Genomic DNA, 19,405 nt, shown 5'->3' with positions numbered 1-19,405 from the left:
AGTTTTCTATCAATGATCATCCGGTGATCTCTCATTTCAGTAACTGAGATAAATTATCATTTATTATTCAATTCTGCATAATATGGTCTAATGGTATGAAGTTTTGAAAGATATGATTACAAATATATGAAATGAAAATTTTTACATATTTTATTAGTTAATTCATATATAACCCTAAAAAAGTTATTTATTTTTATACTCTAAATAGAATCTTATAAAATTTTAATAATAATATTACATTTATCATATTTCTATGTAGGTACATGATCTGCAAGCTAGTTTTGATGGGATTCATGTAATTACTGTTGGTACCAATGATAATTGTGTTAATGTCTGGAAAATAAATCCTACGTATGTATTGTTTTGTGTATGTATATATATACGAGAATAGTTTGAGTACTTAATGCCACATAATGAGACTTATTTGTGTCTGTGATCCTGCAGAGGGTTCTAGCAAGTAAGAAGTAGAGAAATTTTTCAAGTAATTAAGAAGAGTGGTTGACATAAAGAAAAAAGAAAATCTGGTTCTTGTTGTAAATCTGAACAGCAGGGAAGTAAATGAATACCAGACATACAGAAATATTTTGGAAAGATTTAGAAAAAACAGCAAAGCTAATATTAATAATAATGGTACATACCTGCTGGATTTCTATTCAGGATAATAGCCTTGTTATTATAAACACCATGTTCCCTAATAAAATGTGCATAAATTCATATGGGGAGGGGAGGAGAGAGAGAGCACAGAAGAAATAAAAAAAAAGCCTTGACTGTCTCATTCTTGATAGTGATATCTTCATGCTTGTTCAGGATACAAGTGACCACTACTCAGTTTTAAGTAGGATAAATATTAATACAATATTAAAAAGAGAAATATGTAAGAAAGGCTTTAAAAAAAATGAAGTTTAGCCTTTTTTTTTTGCAGGTAAACTGCAGACTCAGATTTAAAAATATTACTAGAGAAGAAAAAAAAAATTTTGATAATCTTAGAGGTAGTTGCAAAATCTGAAGGAAATTTTTATGTATTCAACTAAGGAGGTGTGGGGAAGTTGTCTCAAAGATATATATATATATATATATGTGTGTGTGTGTGTGTGTGTGAAAAAAAAATCTAAAGTTAATGTAAACTCGGTAAGTGCAAACAACTGAATATCCCCATACAGATCTTTCCCAATATCATTTAACATACAGGTTAAACAGGAATGACCCTGAAACATACCCATGAAGCACACCACTAGTGACTTTCCTCCTCCAGAGTATTTCTCCCCCATGTACAACTTACTGATACCTATCAGATAGCCAGTCTTCAATCCAATTCACTAGTCTGATATCCAACCCCATCTGCTTTAGTTTGACTATCAGCATTTCAGGTTGCAATCTATCAAAAGCCTTTGCAAAATTAAAGTATACTACTGTGTATCTATCTTGCTTGTCCAATGAAGCCATCACTTATGACTTCATCATCAACTATCACCTTATTGTAATAAGTAAGTAGATTATTAAAACATGACTTCCCTTTACCAAATCCATCCTGTCTATCAAAGTTAATACCGCTGCTGTCAACCCAGTTCTAGATCCTGGTTCTCAGTAATTTCTCTAACACTTTAATCACAACACTTGACATGCAAATTGGCCTATAATTTGATGCTTGAGTTCTGTCACTTCCCTTATGAAGCAGTACAATCTTGCCTTCCATTGAATCTTTTGGAAATCTACCCATTGTAAGACTCATATTAAAGAAAAATGCCAAAAAAGAGGTCAACTCCCTGCTGCATTCCTCCAAAATGCAAGGCTATTGGTCTTGATATATCAAGTCCTATAGACTTGCGACCAGGTGACCAAATCTGGGCACAGTAGTCCATGCGTGGCCTAATCAAAGACTTATACAGTGGAACAAGAATCTCACTACAGTTAGTGTCCTCTGCATCATTCCCAGAAGTCTTTGTGTTGCTTCACAATTTTGATAATGTGACCCCTAAATTTCAGATCTTTATCCACTATCACCTCAAGATCTCTTATTTCCTCCACCTCCGACAATATGTCCCCACCCAGCATAAATTCTACATCCCATCTTTGTTTCCCAAATTTTAAAACCTTACATTTCACAACATTGAACTCGCATCCCCATTCCCAATCACTCAATTTATTCAAGTCTTCTTGTAAGGCCACAACATCTTCTATACTCTTCATCGTTCATTCCAATTTTGCATCATCTGCAAACAACTGAATATCTCCATCCAAATCTTTTGCCAATATTATTAACATACAAGTTAAACAGTAATGGCCCTAAAAGAGACCCCTGAGGTCCTGAGGTACACCACTAGTTTCTTTCTTTTCTGGGATATTGCTCCTCCATACACAACTTGCTGATACCTATCAGATAGCCAGTCTCCGATCCAGTGCACTTATCTAATATCCAACCCCATCTACTCTAGTTGGACTACCAACTTATCGTGCTGTAATCTATCAAAAGAATTTGCAAAATCTGAGTATATTACTGTGTATTTCTCTCCTCTGTCAAAGGAAGCCGTCACCTTATTGTAATAAGTAACTAGATTACTAAAACATGACATCCCTTTAGCAAATCCATGCTGTCCATCAAAGATAATACCATTGTCTAATCTTTAAACATTATAATACCATTTATAATTTTATTTATAACGTTTTATACTGTTATTTATAATAACATTGTTGTCAACCCAATTCTGGATCCTAGTTCTCACAAGCTTCTCCAGCAACTTAACGACAACACTTGACACACAGATAGGCCTATAATTTGATGCTTGAGTTCTATCACCTCCCTTATGAAGTGACACAATCTTGCCCTCCTTCTACTCTTTTCTTTTGGAACTTTACCCACTGCAAGACTCATATTAAAAAAATATGTCAAGGCAAATGACAACCTTCCTGGCACATTCCTTCAGAATATATGGCGATATATAATCAAATCCCACAGCATTATTAACATCAAGTTTGCTCAATTTCCCATATACCTCATTTACAGTCAGTCCCTCCTTCTCATCATTAACTGCTCTCAAACTCTTAATGACGTCACATTCACAAGAAGGAAAGATCTTTATGAACTGCTAATTAAGTATCTCTGCGAAGAGGAGCAGGGAAACGGCGAGGCTCAGGGTGGACAGGAATACACAGCGTGAGAAAGGTGGATGCTCCAAGAGGAGGTGAGAGAATGTGTAGGCAGGAAAGTAATGGGATGATCAGGGATCAAAAGAAACAGATGGAATTGCAAAGGGTTCTAAAATGAAGAAGCAGAAAGGGAAATGGCCCCAGTCCAGCATGGAGAGATCACATCGAGTGAGTGGTATCAGTGGAACTAGCTGTAGATCCAGAAATGAGTTGTTGTGTTTGTATACCAATGCTAGAAGTATTAGAAACAAGGCGGATGAAATGGTTGCACTAATTGCATCTGTGCACCCAGAGATTGTCGGAATAAGTGAGACATGGTTAGATGAGGATGACATCCTGACAGGAATAGAGATGGAAAGGTATGATGTGTTTCGTGAGGATAGAAGGGGTAAAAAGGGAGGGGGAGTGCTATTGATGATAGAGAAAGAGTTATGTCCATACAAGGTAGAGATGCAAGAGGGAAATGGGGCAAGTGGTTTTGAGGCAGTATGGTGTGAGATAGAGGTGAATAGAATCAAATACTTGGTGGGATGTTGTTATAGACCTGGTAATGTGGATGGTGGTGATAGTGAAATGTATAGTCAAATAAGCCAAGCAAATAAGAAAAGGGTGATCATTATGGGTGATTTTAATTATGGCAATATAGACTGGAATGAAGAGATAGCGACTGGAAGTAAAGAAAATGAGTTTCCTGAGTTTTTGAAGGATAACTACCTCAGACAGTATGTAACAGAGGGCACAAGAGGATTAAGGGTCTTGGATTTGGTCATCTCATCGGAGGATGTAATTATCAATGAGGTATCAAATCATCCACCAATTTTTGAAAGTGACCATGAGGTGATTACTTGGGTGGTTGCCAGCAGTGCAAGGACCCCTGTGAAAAAAGGGTATATGTGGAACTACAAGGGGGGTGATTATGAAGAGCTCAGGAGACAGCTTGCAGGTGTAGCATGGAATGAGGAGTTAGCTGGAAAAGAGATCAATGCAGCTTGGGGGATTTTCAAAAAATATTTAGTGGATGCAATGTCTAAATGTATACCACGGGTGAGAAGGTTAAATAAGTTAGGTGTGAGATGGATGAATAAAGAGATTAAGCATGCAATACAGAGAAAAAGGGCATTGTGGAGGCAGCATAAGAGAAGTGGAAGTAACCAATTTCATGAGTTCTACAAAGACCAGGCAAGGAGAGTGACTTGGTTGGTGAGAGTAGCTAAAGAGAGGTATGAACAGCAGTTAGCTAATGAAGCTAAAAAGAATCCTAGGGAGTTCTTTCGATATGTAGCCAGCAAAAGAAAGAATGATTATGGAAGGATGACATTGATTGGAGGAAATGGTAAAAAGACAGCTGTTGCAGAATGTGTGGTGGAGATACTTAATGAGCAGTTCATAAAGATCTTTCAATCTTGTGAATGTGACTTCATGGAGAGATTAAGAGTAGTTGATGATGGGGAGGAGAGACTGACTGTAAGTGAGCAAGAGGTGTTTGGGGAGTTGAGTAAACTAGATGTAAATAAGGCTGTGGGACTTGATAATATATCACCGCGTATTCTGAAGGAATGTGCCAGAGAGTTGACACCTGCCTTGACATATTTTTTTAATACGAGTCTTGCACTTGGTCAAGTTCCTAAAGAGTGGAAGGAGGGCAAGATTGTGCCACTTCATAAAGGAGGTGATCGAACTCAAGCATCAAACTATAGGCCTATCTGTGTGTCAGGTGTTGTGGTTAAGTTGTTGGAGAAGCTTGTGAGAACTAGGATCCAGAGTTGGGTTGACAACAATGGTATAATTTTTGATGGACAGCATGGATTTGCTAAAGGGAGGTCGTGTTTTAGTAATCTACTTACTTATTACAATAAAGTGACTGCTTCCTTGGACAGAGGAGAAGGATACACAGTAATATACTTGGATTTTGCGAAAGCTTTTGATAGAGTACCTCATGATAAGTTGACAGTCAAACTAGAGCAGATGGGGTTGGATATTAGATTAGTGCATTGGATTGGAGACTGGCTATCTGATAGGTATCAACAAGTTGTGTATGGGGGTGCAATATCCAGGAAAAGGAAAGTCACTAGTGGAGTGCCTCAGGGATCTGTTTTAGGGCCATTACTATTTAACTTGTATATTAATGATATTGGTGAAGATTTGGATCTAGATATTCAGTTGTTTGCAGATGATGCAAAGTTGGGACGAACCATAAAGAGTAGTGAAGATGTTGTGGCCTTGCAAGAAGACTTGAATAAATTGAGTGATTGGGCAAGCAAATGGGGATGTGAGTTCAATGTTGCAAAATGTAAGGTTTTAAAATTTGGAAAACAAAGATGGGATGCAGAATTTATGCTTGGTGAGAATATATTGTTGGAAGTAGAGGAAATAAGAGATCTGGGAGTGATAGTGGATAAGGATCTAAAATTTAGGGGACACATCGCCAAAATTGTGAAGACAACACAAAGACTTCTGGGAATGATGAGGAGGACACTGACGTGTAGAAGTAGGGAGATTCTTGTTCCATTGTATAAGGCTTTGATTAGGCCACACATGGACTATTGTGCCCATATTTGGTCACCTGGTTTTCAGAAGGATGAAGAGATGCTGGAAAGGGTCCAAAGGCGACTTACTAAGGTAGTTTCTGACCTCTGGAATGTCGAGTATGAGGAAAGATTGAAAAGATGTAATTTGCAGAGTCTAGTGGAGAGAAGGAAGAGGGGAGATGTGATAGAGACCTACAAGTTGGTAAGGGGTTGTTATAGGATCAATGGTGGAGAAGTTCTACAGAGAATAGTGGGAGATCAGGGGAGAACCAGAGGTCATACCTGGAAACTGTATAAAGAGGGTGTGAGTAGGGGAGTGAGAGGCAGGTTTTTTTCGTGCAGAGTTGTGAATGATTGGAATGCCTTGCCTGAGAGTGTGGTGTCTGCAAGGAGTTTGAATGTGTTTAAGACCCGGTATGATGAGATGTGTGTGAGATAAAAGGACCTCCTAGATGAGTCTTTGACTCCATGAGGTCTTGTTTAATAATAATAATAATAATAATAATATCTTCTGCAACAGCTGTTCTTATACCATTTTCTCCATCAGTGTCATCCTTCCATAATCATTATTTTTTTTGCTGACTACATATTGAAAGAACTCCTTAGGATTCTTTTAGGCTTCATTAGCTAACTGCTGTTCATACCTCACTTTTGCTACCCTTACCTACCAAGTCTTTGTAATCCTCAGTCCTTGCCTGGTCTTTGTAATCCTCATGCAATTGGTTATTTCCACTTCTCTTGTGCTGCTTCCATAATGCCATTTTTTCTATATCACATGCTTAATCTCTTATTCATCCATTTCACACCTATCTTATTTAACCTTCTGACCATAGGAATACATTTAGACATTGCCTTTACTAGGTAGTTCTTGAATATCCCCCAAGCTGTATTGATCTCTTTTCCATCTAACTCCTCATTCCATGCTACAACTGCAAGCTGTTTCCTAAGCTCATCATAATCACCACCCTTGTAGTTCCACATATACCCCTTTTCTCACAGAGGTCCTCATACTGCTGGTAACCATCCAGGTTATCACTTTATTGTCATTCTCACCAATTGAAGGGTGATTGGACCTCAATTTTAATTACATCCTGTGATGAGATGATCAAATCCAAGACCCTCAATCCTCGCATGTCCTCTGTTACATACTGTCTGAGGTAGTTGTTCCTGAAAATCTCAAGAAACTCATTCTCTTTACTTCAGTTTGCTCTCAGATCTTCCCAGTCTATATTGGACATAATTAAAATCACCCATAATGATCACCCTTTTCTTATTTGCTTGACTAATTTGATAGTCATAGTCACTACCATCCACATTACCAGGTCTATACAACATCCAACCAAGTATTTCATTCTATTCACCTCTATTTCACACCATACTGCCTCAAATCCACCGCACTATTTCCCTCTGCAAGGTGCAGTATAATGAAATGTATGTATGATAAAAGGACCTCCTAGAAGAGTCTTTGACTTCATGGGGGTCTTGGGGTAATAATAATAATAAGTTCCATAGCCTTATTAACATGAAGTTTGTTGAATTTCCCATATACCTCTTCCTCACTTGCAGTTAATCTCTCCTCCTTATTCACTGCTCTCAAACTCTCTGTGATGTTGCATTCACAAGGATGAAAGACCTTTGTGAATTGTTTATTAAATATCTCAGCTATATACTCTGCAGCAGTTGTCCTTATACTACATCCTCCATTGAATGTCATCCTACCATAATAATTTTTTTTTCCCTACATCTGCTACAAATTTGTTAAAGCTGTTACTTGTCATCTAAATTTTTATTATTTTGTAGGAAATCAACATTAAACCTGATATAAAAATCACTTTGGTGTTTTACTTTTTGTAAAATGTAAATATTTTCATTGTTTTGTTATTTGATTTGCTGATTTTCACACCAAATTTGTTACTTCAGTTATTCAATTTTGATCTGTTGTGCTGAGCACCTGCTTTTATCAGATTTCTTTAGTATGGCAGCCTCCATAACAAATCTGAATAATCACTGTCACAAAATTAGTTTGATTATAGCAATAAAATGACAAAACTCTGAAAAGAGTTTTGTCATTTTAGGGATATGGAAAACATCAACTGAGTTCTTAATGCAAAAGCCTGTGGAATAAGTAAAACAATTTAGCTCTTCAGTTATAATTTTCAATAAAGATTGCAAATTATATATGAAATAGACAACAGAATAAATAAAACTACTGTGAATGGGGAGATAAATGTATATATTTTGTGAATTGTATGCAAGAAATTAGCCAAAACACAAGCAATATATAATACATTTAAACCAGCTTTATCTTATGGATTTGAGAGATGGATTAGAAAAATTATTATTAATGATTTTTATAATTTTTGCATTGCCGAACTGAAGCCTTCTGGCTCTTTATTTTAGTAAATACTTGTATGCACTGATGAAGAGTTCATTTACAAAAAATACACCTCTCCAATGTTTCAAACACCTTAGTATTGAAAGAGAGTTTTTGCTCTCTTAACGTTTCTCCCTGGTCTCTAATGAGAACCAACCAGTCCAAAACAGCTGTCAGGCCTGTGAAACCTTAAAAAATGCACTAAATTAGAAAGTGAATATATGAACACCTGGACAACATGTATGTTTTCTAAAGTGGTCCACTCTAGGGTGACTCGTAAATGCCATCAGGAATATTCCCATAAGCTCTCTGGTCAACTTATTTTTATAAAACTTTCTTAGTTTCTACATTTGGCTTTGAAATAATGCCGGATCTAATATCCACTTGATTTTTATAATTATTATTAATATTAGACCTCTGTCAATTCAAAATATTCGTTGCAGGAAGCCTATTTTAGTACTAACTGTTCAGCAAACCATACCTTAAACTCATTCACAATTTTCACACTCACCACATTCTCTTTCGTACTCCTGTTAGCAATGTTTCTCCCTGCACGAACCGGCTCATTGCTCACAACCTTCTTATACAGCTTCCATTGTGACCTCCAATTTCACTGTTGCCTCCCTCCATTCTGTTGAAAATCTCTTTCATATTAATCTGTCACCATGTATCTTAAGGGAATGTTCTAAAGCGATAGCATCAACCATGGCTTATCTGTTTAACAAGCATCTTGCAACAGCACAAGTCCCAAATGAGTGGAAGGAAGATAAAATTGTTCCACTTCATAAAGGTAGTAATAAAGCTAAGGCTACAAATCATAGGCCAATCTGCATATCTGGAGTTGTAGTTAAAGTATTAGAGAGATTGGTGAGATATAGGATACAAAAGAGGATTAATGATAGTGGTATTCTTTGTGTTTGTCATTATTATTATCCGAAGATTTCATGGAGTCATAGACTCATCTAAAAGGTCTCTTATATCATACACACATCTCATCATACCATGGCTTAAACACATTCGAATTCTCTACAGGCTCCATGCTCTCAGGCAATGCATTCCAATCATTCAAAACTCCCCATACAAAAACCTGCTTTTCACTCCATTACTCACACCCTCCTTATACACCTTCCAGGGATGACCTCTTCTTTTCTCCTGATCTCCCACCATTTTATGAAAAACCTCTTCAATGTTGATCCTATACCGACACCTTACCTGCAGGGTAAGGCATAATGCTTAGCATTATCCACACCTAAAAAGATGTGTGATTTGCATTATGGGATACTATGGCAACCGATGTAAAGTCGTCAGTCTCTAGATACAGGTAGCAGAGTTGTGATGATACTTTATTTGCATACACTTTGGATGAAGGATTAAGTCAAGAATTTCTTGGCATCTTTAATTTTTTAGTATAACCAAGTGAAAAAAACTTTCAACAAACGTGTGTTACTGTTTCTGAAATATCTTTATTGTTTTGTACATTAAATAATTGTACAAGAAATAATTTATTCTTGGCTGCCAACTGGCAACCAAGAATAAAGAGAAAAGCAGGAAGACCACCTACAAGATGGGAAGATCCACTAGTGAAATCTATGGGTATAACATGGAAGAGAGAGAAGATTGAGATCGTTGAAGGCATCTTTGCGACCTGCACGCATGGAGAAATCCTGAGTGAAACACAGGTCCATCAAGGTAATCAAGGTAAAACATTAAATAATGTTCATCTAGAAAGAGATCTAATGGCTTTAGAATATCTACTGTAAGAAAGCTGTTTCAGTTAATATTTCATGAGCATTTTATTAATAGCAGATATTCTGGAGCCATTAGATCTCTTTTAATATGATTATTTTCATGTATAAGTGATTCCACATCAGAGAAAATAATAGTACACTATAGCCAGAAAAACTTAAAAAAAGTCTGTAGATGACATCAAATTATCCCTTTCAAGCTCTGTGTGGTGAATTTTAGCATGATGTTATTAATCTTGTCTGCTAATCTGTTACATTAATTATTTACCTTGTCCAATATAGCTCATGATGCTAGTGTAAACTAGAGAAATATTACTGAAAAGAAAATTAGACATGACAGAATTAATTCATTGATTATTAAATGAATTAATTAATTCTGTCATGTCTGATCCTTTAAATTTAATATAGAGTGTTTTCAAAAAAAGTCATATGATTGAATGTGAGTTGAAACTCACAATTTTCAACTGCTGAACGTATTATACATACTCCTCCAGGCTACCAACAGGTTTACTTTTCTCAGTTAAATTTTTACTATCAACTGGCCTAGTTAATTGGTATAACATGAAGAGTTTTATACAAAAAACACTCACACAATGAAATTTTACATTACAGATTTTTAAAATGGCAGCTTTATCTTCTTCCAATTACTAGCACGTGTGTGTGTGTGTGTGTGTGTGTGTGTGTGTGTGTGTGTGTGTGTGTGTGTGTGTGTGTGTGTGTGTGTGTGTGTGTGTTGCATATACAGTGCCATTGTAACCCACTAAGCAACTAAGTCAGTGTCTAGGAAGGAAAGAAAAACCCACAAAATTGTAACTCAATCATAAAAACATTGTTGTTGTTTTTTTTTTCATTTTAATTTTAAATTATTACCCCAAGACCTCATGGAGTCAAAGACTCATCTGGATTTTCTTGAATTCAGAAGCAGCAAAACTGTGCTTCCCTAGGGATGGCATTTACTCTAGACACATTAGGATATATGCCACATCCTAGGCAAGCATTGAGGGTGTATGTATGTATGTATAGTTTTTTTTCAAAATATCAATTCTATACCTGGCGCTGGGGCTCCATTGATCAGCAAGGATGGTGCCCCAGGGAGAGGCTGCTCATTGCACTACTCGAGTGGGCTGACCCCTGCCACTTTCCCAAACTGGGATAGATGGAGCATGGAATTTTTGGTAGTTGGGGACTGCGTTCACGCTATCTTTTTTTTAGCACGTGGCGGTGAATTTGAGCTGTACAGAAGAAAGTGATTTTTAATCGGTGAATAGTCTGCTTTTTTCCCCTTTTTTCTACGTTTTTGAGTGCTAAATTGTTTCTCTGAATACGAGTGTACTTCAGTGGTTGTTTTTTGGAAGTTAGTTGCTGTCGCGATATAATATATTTTGGTACCGTCGGAATCGAACGCGTAACGGTGGAAGACAAAACGAAGCTAAGTTACTGTATTTAGTTATATTTCATTTTATTTAATTATATTTAGTACTTAAATGTTCTGATGTTTGTACTTTTTTTTCCTCTTATTTATTAATTGAATAATTATTAAAGATTACGCTACTTGGCAGTAAGGATTGATGGTGGATTCAGCAGCAGTCGCAAGTGGCGTAACGCCAAGTCCTCCGCCATTTAAGAACTCAATTATTAGCAATATCATAAGGGACTTTCTGGCATGCAGTACTTGCGGCATGTATGCGTCTCGGGAATTACATATGTGGCTTGATAAAGAGAGTGGAGAGCGTATGTGCGCAAAATGCAGGCAGTTGGAGGAAATAAGTACATTAGATATATCGATATCCGACTTTGTTGCTCCAGGAACGGGGAATGAATGTAGGAAGACGAGTAGTGTGAGAGGAGAGAATGAGAAAATAATAGTTGATAGTGTGGAAGGTATGAGTGACTGTGGAAGTTTAGGAGATGGTTTTGTTTGGGAGAGTGAATTTAGATTAAGAGTGACTGACCTGCAGAGGGAGATAGATGAGTTGAAAGAGGAGGTGGAATGTCTTGTGAATGAGAGCAGAAGTATGAAAGATAAGATTAGGAGAATGGAAGAGATAAATGCAAGGGGAATCAGAGTAAGAGAGAGAGAGAATTTAGGGAGTATGAGTGAGAGGTATGGGGGTGCTAGAAGAGGAGAGAATGGAAACAGTGGAAGAGAGGGAATGAGAGAGAGGTATGGGAATGCTAGCAGACAAGAGGATGGAAACAGTAGGAGAGATGGAATGAGAGAGAAATATGGAAGTGCTAGAAGAGGAGAGAATGGAAACGGTAGGAGAGATGGAATGAGAGAGAGGTATGGGAATGCTAGAAAACGAGAGGATGGAAACAGTAGTAGGAGAGACAGAATGAGAGAGGGATATGGAAGTGCTAGAAGTGGAGAAAATGGAAACAGTAGGAGAGAGGGAATGAGAGAGATGTATGGGAGTGCTAGAAGAGGAGAGAATGGAAACAGTAGAAGAGAGAGGTATGGGAATGAAAGAAGAGGAGAGAATGGAAACAATAGGAGTGAGGGAATGGTAAGAGGTATAATGTATGGCGACTCAATGATCCGTGGTGTTCAAGATAGGATGCGTGAGGAGTGTTTGCCAGGAGGAACAATAGAAAGGGTGGCTTTGGCAGTTAAGAGAAGTGAAAGAGAGGATGAGATGATTGTGATGGTAGGAACGAATGACTTGAGTGGTAATGTAAGTCGGGCAGCGAGAGATATGAGATTTTTGCTTGAGGCTGTACGGAAGAAGACAGAGAGAGGAAAAATAGTGCGTGTTGCCTAGGTATGATAATGATGAGCTGAGCAGAAAAGCGGTGATATTGAATGGCATAATAGCAAGAATGTGTGACAAGAGAGGACTGGTATATGTGGATGCTTGGAGTGCGTTTGAGGAAAGAGAGGAATTGTATGCGAGAGACCGTTTACATTTGAATGAGGAAGGACGTAGGCATCTGGAGAGATTGCTGTTCTGAACGAGTCGGTGTGTCCCAGGGAGGATGATAGCAGGGGTGGCCTCTTGTGGGAATGGATACTTGGGAGAAGGGAGACAATCTCAGGTAACACTGAGCCCAGTGGAGTCTAGAAGGGATAATGCTGGGTATAGAAACAATGCCATTTATATGCTTTATACTAATGCCAGGAGTATCTGGAATAAGGGAGAGTAACTGGTGGCGCAGATAGCATCAGCCTGGCCAAAAATTATTGCGATCACTGAGACGTGGTTGACAGAAGGGGATATAACAACAGGAATAGAAGTCGCTGGGTATAGCATTTTTCGTCAGGATAGGAGGGGAAAGCGTGGTGGTGGGGTACTGCTTATGATAAGTGATGACCTATGTCCTCTAAGAGTGGAGAATTTGGAAGGAAGAGATAAATGATTTTGAGAGTGTATGGTGTGAGGTAGAGGTAGGCAAGTCAGGATTTTAGTGGGGTGTTGCTACAGACCCAGGAGCATAGAGGATGGGGACCAGGAGATGTTTAGACAGCTAAGTTTGGCAAGTGCAAGAAGAATGATTGTTATGGGAGATTTTAACTTCAGTAGTATAAATTGGAGAGAGGAAGATGCATGTAGCAATAGGGAAATGGAATTTCTAGAATTCATGAGGTACAAATGTTTTAGGCAACATGTAACAGAGGGAACAAGAGGTTCAAAAGTTTTGGATTTCGTTATAGCATCAGAAGAGTTGATAATAACTGAGTTGACATCTCTCCCACCAGTTGGAGAGAGTGACCATGTGGTGTTGACTTGGAAAATGAATAGACATGCAGGAGTATCAAAGAGACGGGGACTTATGTGGAATTATAAGGCAGGTGATTATAATAGTCTTAGACGTCAACTTCGGGAAGTTTCATGGAGGGAGGAATTGGAAGGCCAGGATATCACTAGTGTGTGGGAAATTGTGAAAGAATATTTGTTATCAGCAATGGTAAGTTGTATACCACGAGTGAAGAAGAGGACGCAATTTGGAGTAAAGTGGATGACAAGTAATATTAAACAGGAATTGCATGCGAAAAAGAGGCTATGGAAGAGATATAAGGAGACAGGTGAAGAGATGCATGAGGAATATAAGACACAGGCCAGAAGAGTGACTAGTGTGGTAAGGAAAGCAAAACTGGAATATGAGAGGAGATTGGCCCTAAGATCCAAAGAAAATCCTAGGGAATTTTTTAGCTATGTGGCCAGTAGGAGGAGAAATGACTGTGGAAGAATGATATTGTAGGATAAAAATCGGAATAGAGTGACTGATGCAGAGGACATAGTGGAATTGTTCAATGAACACTTTATTCGAGTATTTCATCCTAGAGGAGTCAGTTTTAATGCTAGAGGGATAGGACTGGTTCGAGGTCTGGAGGTACAGGAGGAGAGTGTGTTTCAGATACTGAGTACTCTGGATGTCAGTAAAGCTGTGGGACTGGATGGTATTTCACCACGAATTTTGAGAGAATGTGCTAGGGAATTGACAGTGCCTTTAACGTGGCTTTTCAATGAAAGTCTGGCTTTGGCAAAGGTGCCCAGGGAATGGAAGGAAGGTAAGAAGTGCGATTGCATAAGGGTGGTAACAGACTGGAAGTGTCTAATTATAGGCCAGTCTGTGTGTCATCAGTAGTTGTTAAGATCTTGGAGAAAGTAGTGAGGGACCGTATACAGCATTGGGCAGATGAGGGTAATGTTATCTGTGAGAATCAACATGGATTTGTGAAAGGACACTCTTGTTTTAGCAATATGCTAGCCTTTTATAATAAAGTTACAAGAGCATTAGATGAGGGAAAGGCATATACTGCAATTTTCTTAGACTTGGCGAAGGCATTTGACAGGGTGCCACATGATAAGCTGATATTTAAGTTGCAGCACATGGGTCTGGATGTAAAATTGTTCAACTGGATTCAGGATTGGCTGTCTGATAGGTATCAGAGAGTTGTGTATGGTGGAGCAGTTTCCAGGAGGCAGAGGGTTACAAGTGGGGTCCCACAGGGCTCAGTACTAGGACCTATATTGTTTAACCTGTATATCAATGACATAGCCAGTGGATTGCAGGGGGATATTCAGTTGTTTGCAGATGGTGCGAAGCTAGGAAGGATTATTAGTAATAGTGCAGATGTGGTAGCCCTGCAAGAGGATTTAAATAAGCTAGATTGATGGGCAAATGAATGGGGATGTAGGTTTAATGCAGCAAAATGTAAGGTCTTGAGGTTTGGGAAACATCGATGGGATGCTGCATACTCTATGGGACAAGTTATACTGGAGGAAGTAGGGGAGACAAGAGATCTGGGGTTGATGATTGATAGAAACCTGAAGTTTAGGGGACATATTGCAAAGGTGGTGAAGGTAACGCAGAGGATTGCTGCTATTATGAGAAGGACACTGACCTGCAGAGATAAGAGAGTTATCATTCCGTTGTATAAGTCTCTGATCAGACCACACTTGGACTATTGTTCTCAGATTTGGTCCCCAGGATTTGAAGGGGATAAATTAACTGTGGAAATGGTACAAAGACAGATGACAAAGATGGTTTCAGGACTGTACAATTTTGGTTATGAGGATCAGCTGAGGGAATGGACTGCTGAGTTTGATGGATAGAAGATGGAGAGGTGATATGATTGAGACTTTTAAACTGTTGAGAGATGGTTACAGGGTTGACACTGGGGAGTTCTTTCGCTTGGTTGAACAGCGGGAAGGAGTGGTTTCTTTGTGTGGAGGGTGGTTGAGCCGTGGAATGCATTGCCTGATGGAGTGGTGGGAGCGAGAATGGTCAGTGAGTTTAAAGAGTGGTATGATGGACTTTGTGTTTTTCAGGGGGGGGGGACCTCCCCTCGATGAGTCTTGACAGACTTTATGTCTTAGGAGGGACCTACCTCGTGAGTCTTTTGACTCCTTGGAGGCCTGAATAATAATAATAATACACAAGGGTAAACGAACCTATAGCACATTAGTACTGTATGAGAAGCAAGTGAGATTTGAAAAAAAAAAAAAATGCTATTGGCATTTTCTTGAACAGCTGGAGGTTACAGTTGTCAGGGAATACTTTGAGGAAGGCAGTTCCAGAGGGAAAAGGTAGATGGAATAAAAGAAAAAGAGAAGAAGAAGCAAGTTCAGTGTGTTTGCAGATGTACTGAAAAGGGATGTTAGGCAGCTGGTGCACTTGTTTTAACAGGTCAGAGAAAGTGAAGGAATGATAGTTAATAGTTTGATTGAGCTGTATCTATGGAAATACCTATAGAAAAGACATTGATAAAACATTCTCCATTATTTTGGAGGATTGAGGTGATGGTAATAGGACAGTCATTTAAAGGCAGATCTTTTATCTCCCCTTCTTGGACTAGGTTGGGTATGTTGAGCTTGGTAGCAGTATTCGTATGGTCACATTTCAAGATTTTTTGGGAGTTTTTTTTTTTTTTTTTTTGTTGTTGTTGTTAGGATCATGACACTTGCCTGGTGTATGTTTCCACGCATTAAAATAAAATGTTGGCTGGTGACAAGTGGAGTAAAATAACAACAACACAATCTCTGAGTGCAAATGGAAAGATGCCACCAGAAGACTTTTTTGGTGTCTAACTTTTCAGGTCTCCTGATAATTTTTTGTTGAAAAACCACAGGAAACATATGATGCTCAGTTTCTGGTATAATTGAGAATCATTTATTTTTTGATTCTCTTCTGGCTTAAAGTTTCCTTATCCCATTTAGTAACTTCATCTGGAGGAGTTATGGAATAATTAGTGGGTTATAATTAGTTATGGAATATTACTAAAGTGGGGTGTTGCTATGAACCAAGGAGCACTTGAGGGGGGGGGGGGCAGGAGATGTTTAGGCACTTGAGCTTGACAAGTGCAAGAAGAAGAATGATTGTTATGGGAGATTTTAACTAAGGCAGTATAAATTAGAAAGAGGATACTGCGTGTAGTAATAATGGAATGGAATTTCTGGAATTCTTGAGGGACAAATGTCTCAGGCAACATGTAATAGAGGGAACAAGAGGTTCAAAAATTTTGGATTTGGTCATAGCATGAAGGGCTGATTATAACTGAGATGACATCTCTCGTCCCCCAGTTGGAGAAATTGACCATGTGGTTTTGACTTGGAGGATGAATAGACATGCGGGAGTATCAAAGAGAAGGGAATATATATGGAATTATAAGGCAAGTGATTATAATAGTCTTAGATATCAACTTGGAGTGCTTGGGAAAAAATTGTGAAGAAATGTTTGTTAGCAGCAATAATAAGCTGTTTTCCATGAGTGAAGAAGAGGACACAATTTGGTGCAAAGTGGATAACAAATATTATTATTATTATTATTATTACCCCAAGATCTCATGGAGTCAAAGACTCACCTGGAAGGTCCTTTTATCACACAGCTCATCATACCATGTCTTGAACATGTTCAAACTCTTTGCAGACACCACACTCTCAGGCAAGGCATTCCAATCATTCACAACTCTGCACAAAAAAACCTGCCTCTCACTCCTCTACTCACACCGTCTTTACAGTTTCCAGGAACGACCTCTGGTTCTCTCCCCATCTCCCACTATTTTCTGTATAACCTCTCCAGCATTGATCCTATAACAACCCCTTAATAACTTGTAGGTCTCTATCATATATCCCCTCTTCCTCCTATCCACCAGACTCTGCAAGTTGCATCTTCTCAATCTTTCCTCATACTCGACATTCCAGAGGTCAGAAACTACCTTAGTGAATCGCCTTTGGACCCTTTGCAACATCTCTTCATCCTTCTGAAAACCAGGTAACCAAATCTGGGCACAATAGTTCGTGTGTGGCCTAATCAAAGCCTTATACAATTTTGGTTATGTGTCCCCTAAATTTCAGATCCTTATCCACTATCACCCCCAGATCTCTTATTTCTTCCACCTCCAACAATATATCCCCACCAAGCATAAACTCTGCATCCCATCTTTGTTTTCCAAACTTTAAAACCTTACACATTGCAACATTGAACTCACATCTCCATTTCCGTCCCCAATCATTCAATTTATTCAAGTCTTCTTGTAAGGCCACAACATCTTCACTACTCTTCATGGTTCATCCCAACTTTGCATCGTCTTCAAACAACTGAATATCAAACAGGAACTGCAGGTGAAAAAGAGGCTATGGAAGAGATATAAAGAGAAAGGTGGAGAGCAGATGCATGAAGAATATAAGACTCAGCCCAGGAGGATGACTAGTATGGTAAGGAAGGCAAAACTGGAATATGAGAATAGATTGGCCCTAAGATCCAAAGAAACTCCTTGGGAATTTTATCTATGTGGCCAGTAGAAGATGAAATAATTGTGGAAGAATGACATTGTGGGATAAAAATGGGAATAGAGTGACTGATGCAGAGGACATAGTGGAGCTGTGTTGATGAACACTTTATTGGAGCATTTCATCCTGGAGAAGTAAGTTTTAATACTAGACAGATAGGGCAGGTTTCAGGTTTAGAGGTGCAAGTGGAGAGCTTGTTTCAAATACTGAGTACTCTGGATGTCAGTAAAGCAGTGGGACTGGTTGGAATTTTGCCATGGGTTTTGAGAAAATGTGCTAAACAACTGACAGCTCCATTGACCTGGCTTTTCAATGAAAGTCTGGCAACGGGAAAGGTACCCAAGGAGTGGAAGGAGAGTAATATAGTGGCATTGCATAATGGTGGTAGCAGACTGGAAGTGTCAAATTATAAACCAGTTTGTATTTCATCAGTTATTGTTAAGATACTGGAGGAACATCTGATCATATTTATTGTATATAAGTTATGTATAGTTTCCTTTTTTTCATATTTAATTATTATTCCCTGTATAATTCACCTACCAAATCTAAGCTGATCTCATTGTAATGTATCCTAATTTGTTGTAAATCATGTTGTACCACTTACTTACTACTGTACCACTTGTGTTTGGATACGTAATAAATGTATCCCAACACAATAAATGTACCCAAACACAAAAAGATCTTGGAGAATTTAGTGAGAAACCATATACAGAGTTGGGCAGATGAGGGTAATGTTATCTGTGAAAGTCGACATGGATTTGTTAAGGGGTGCCTTGCTTAAGGACAAGTGGCCATCCCTGGAAGTTGTGAAAAGAAGCTGTGAGCAAGAGGGTGAAGAGTGGTTTCTTTGCATGGAGGGTGGTTGAACTGTGGAATGCATTGCCTTAAAGGGTTGTGAGGGCATGAACAGTCGATGAGTTAAAGGAGTGGTATGATGGACTTTGTGTTTTCTAGGAGGGGCCTCCCACAATGAGTCTTTTGACTACATGGAGGCCTGGATCATAATAATAATAATAACTCCTCCAGATAAATGTTAGTAAAAGTTTGACGAAGGAGACAAATTTCCTTGGGCATCTATGAAGGAATTGAAGGAGAAGAGTGATGGCAGGAGGCAGCTTTATCTTTAGAGGTGCTATAACAGTAGTATCATAGAGAGAGAGATGGAAACACAGATAGACAGAAGTTGCATCTGATAGCCTTTGCAAGAGACTGAGAAGGCATGGCTGCCATTTGGGAAGAAAGTGAGTTTTCTGCTGTTGGCTTTTACAAAGTCAGATTTGGATTTGTTGATGGCTGTTCTGCATTTATTGTATACTTCAGCTTAAGCTGGGTATGCAGCTAGTGTTATTGATGCAAGATACTCTGGTAAGCCAAGTTTTT

General features: G+C 38.5%; 1 protein-coding gene and 1 non-coding gene across 2 annotated transcripts in view; both read left to right on the top strand.

The window, feature by feature from the left end:
• The first annotated feature begins 265 nt into the window (after positions 1-265).
• Positions 266-19,405, top strand: part of LOC150107828 (uncharacterized) — a 290,123-nt gene continuing 270,983 nt past the window's right edge. The window contains exon 1 of the mRNA XM_090391582.1: positions 266-351. The gene's annotated coding sequence lies outside the window, so the exon portion shown is untranslated. The remainder of the gene's footprint in view (positions 352-19,405) is intronic.
• LOC150107829 (U1 spliceosomal RNA) lies at positions 10,834-10,998 on the top strand. Its single transcript, XR_016548288.1, has one exon. It is a non-coding gene; the product is annotated as a U1 spliceosomal RNA (small nuclear RNA).

This window comes from Typopeltis vanoorti, chromosome 4 (genome assembly GCF_054136105.1).
Source record: "Typopeltis vanoorti isolate ZY-2024b chromosome 4, IOZ_Tvanoo_1.0, whole genome shotgun sequence".
NCBI classification, from domain to species: domain Eukaryota; kingdom Metazoa; phylum Arthropoda; class Arachnida; order Uropygi; family Thelyphonidae; genus Typopeltis; species Typopeltis vanoorti.
The sequence above is the reverse complement of the archived record's forward strand: the minus strand, read 5'-3'. Positions and strand labels throughout refer to the sequence as shown.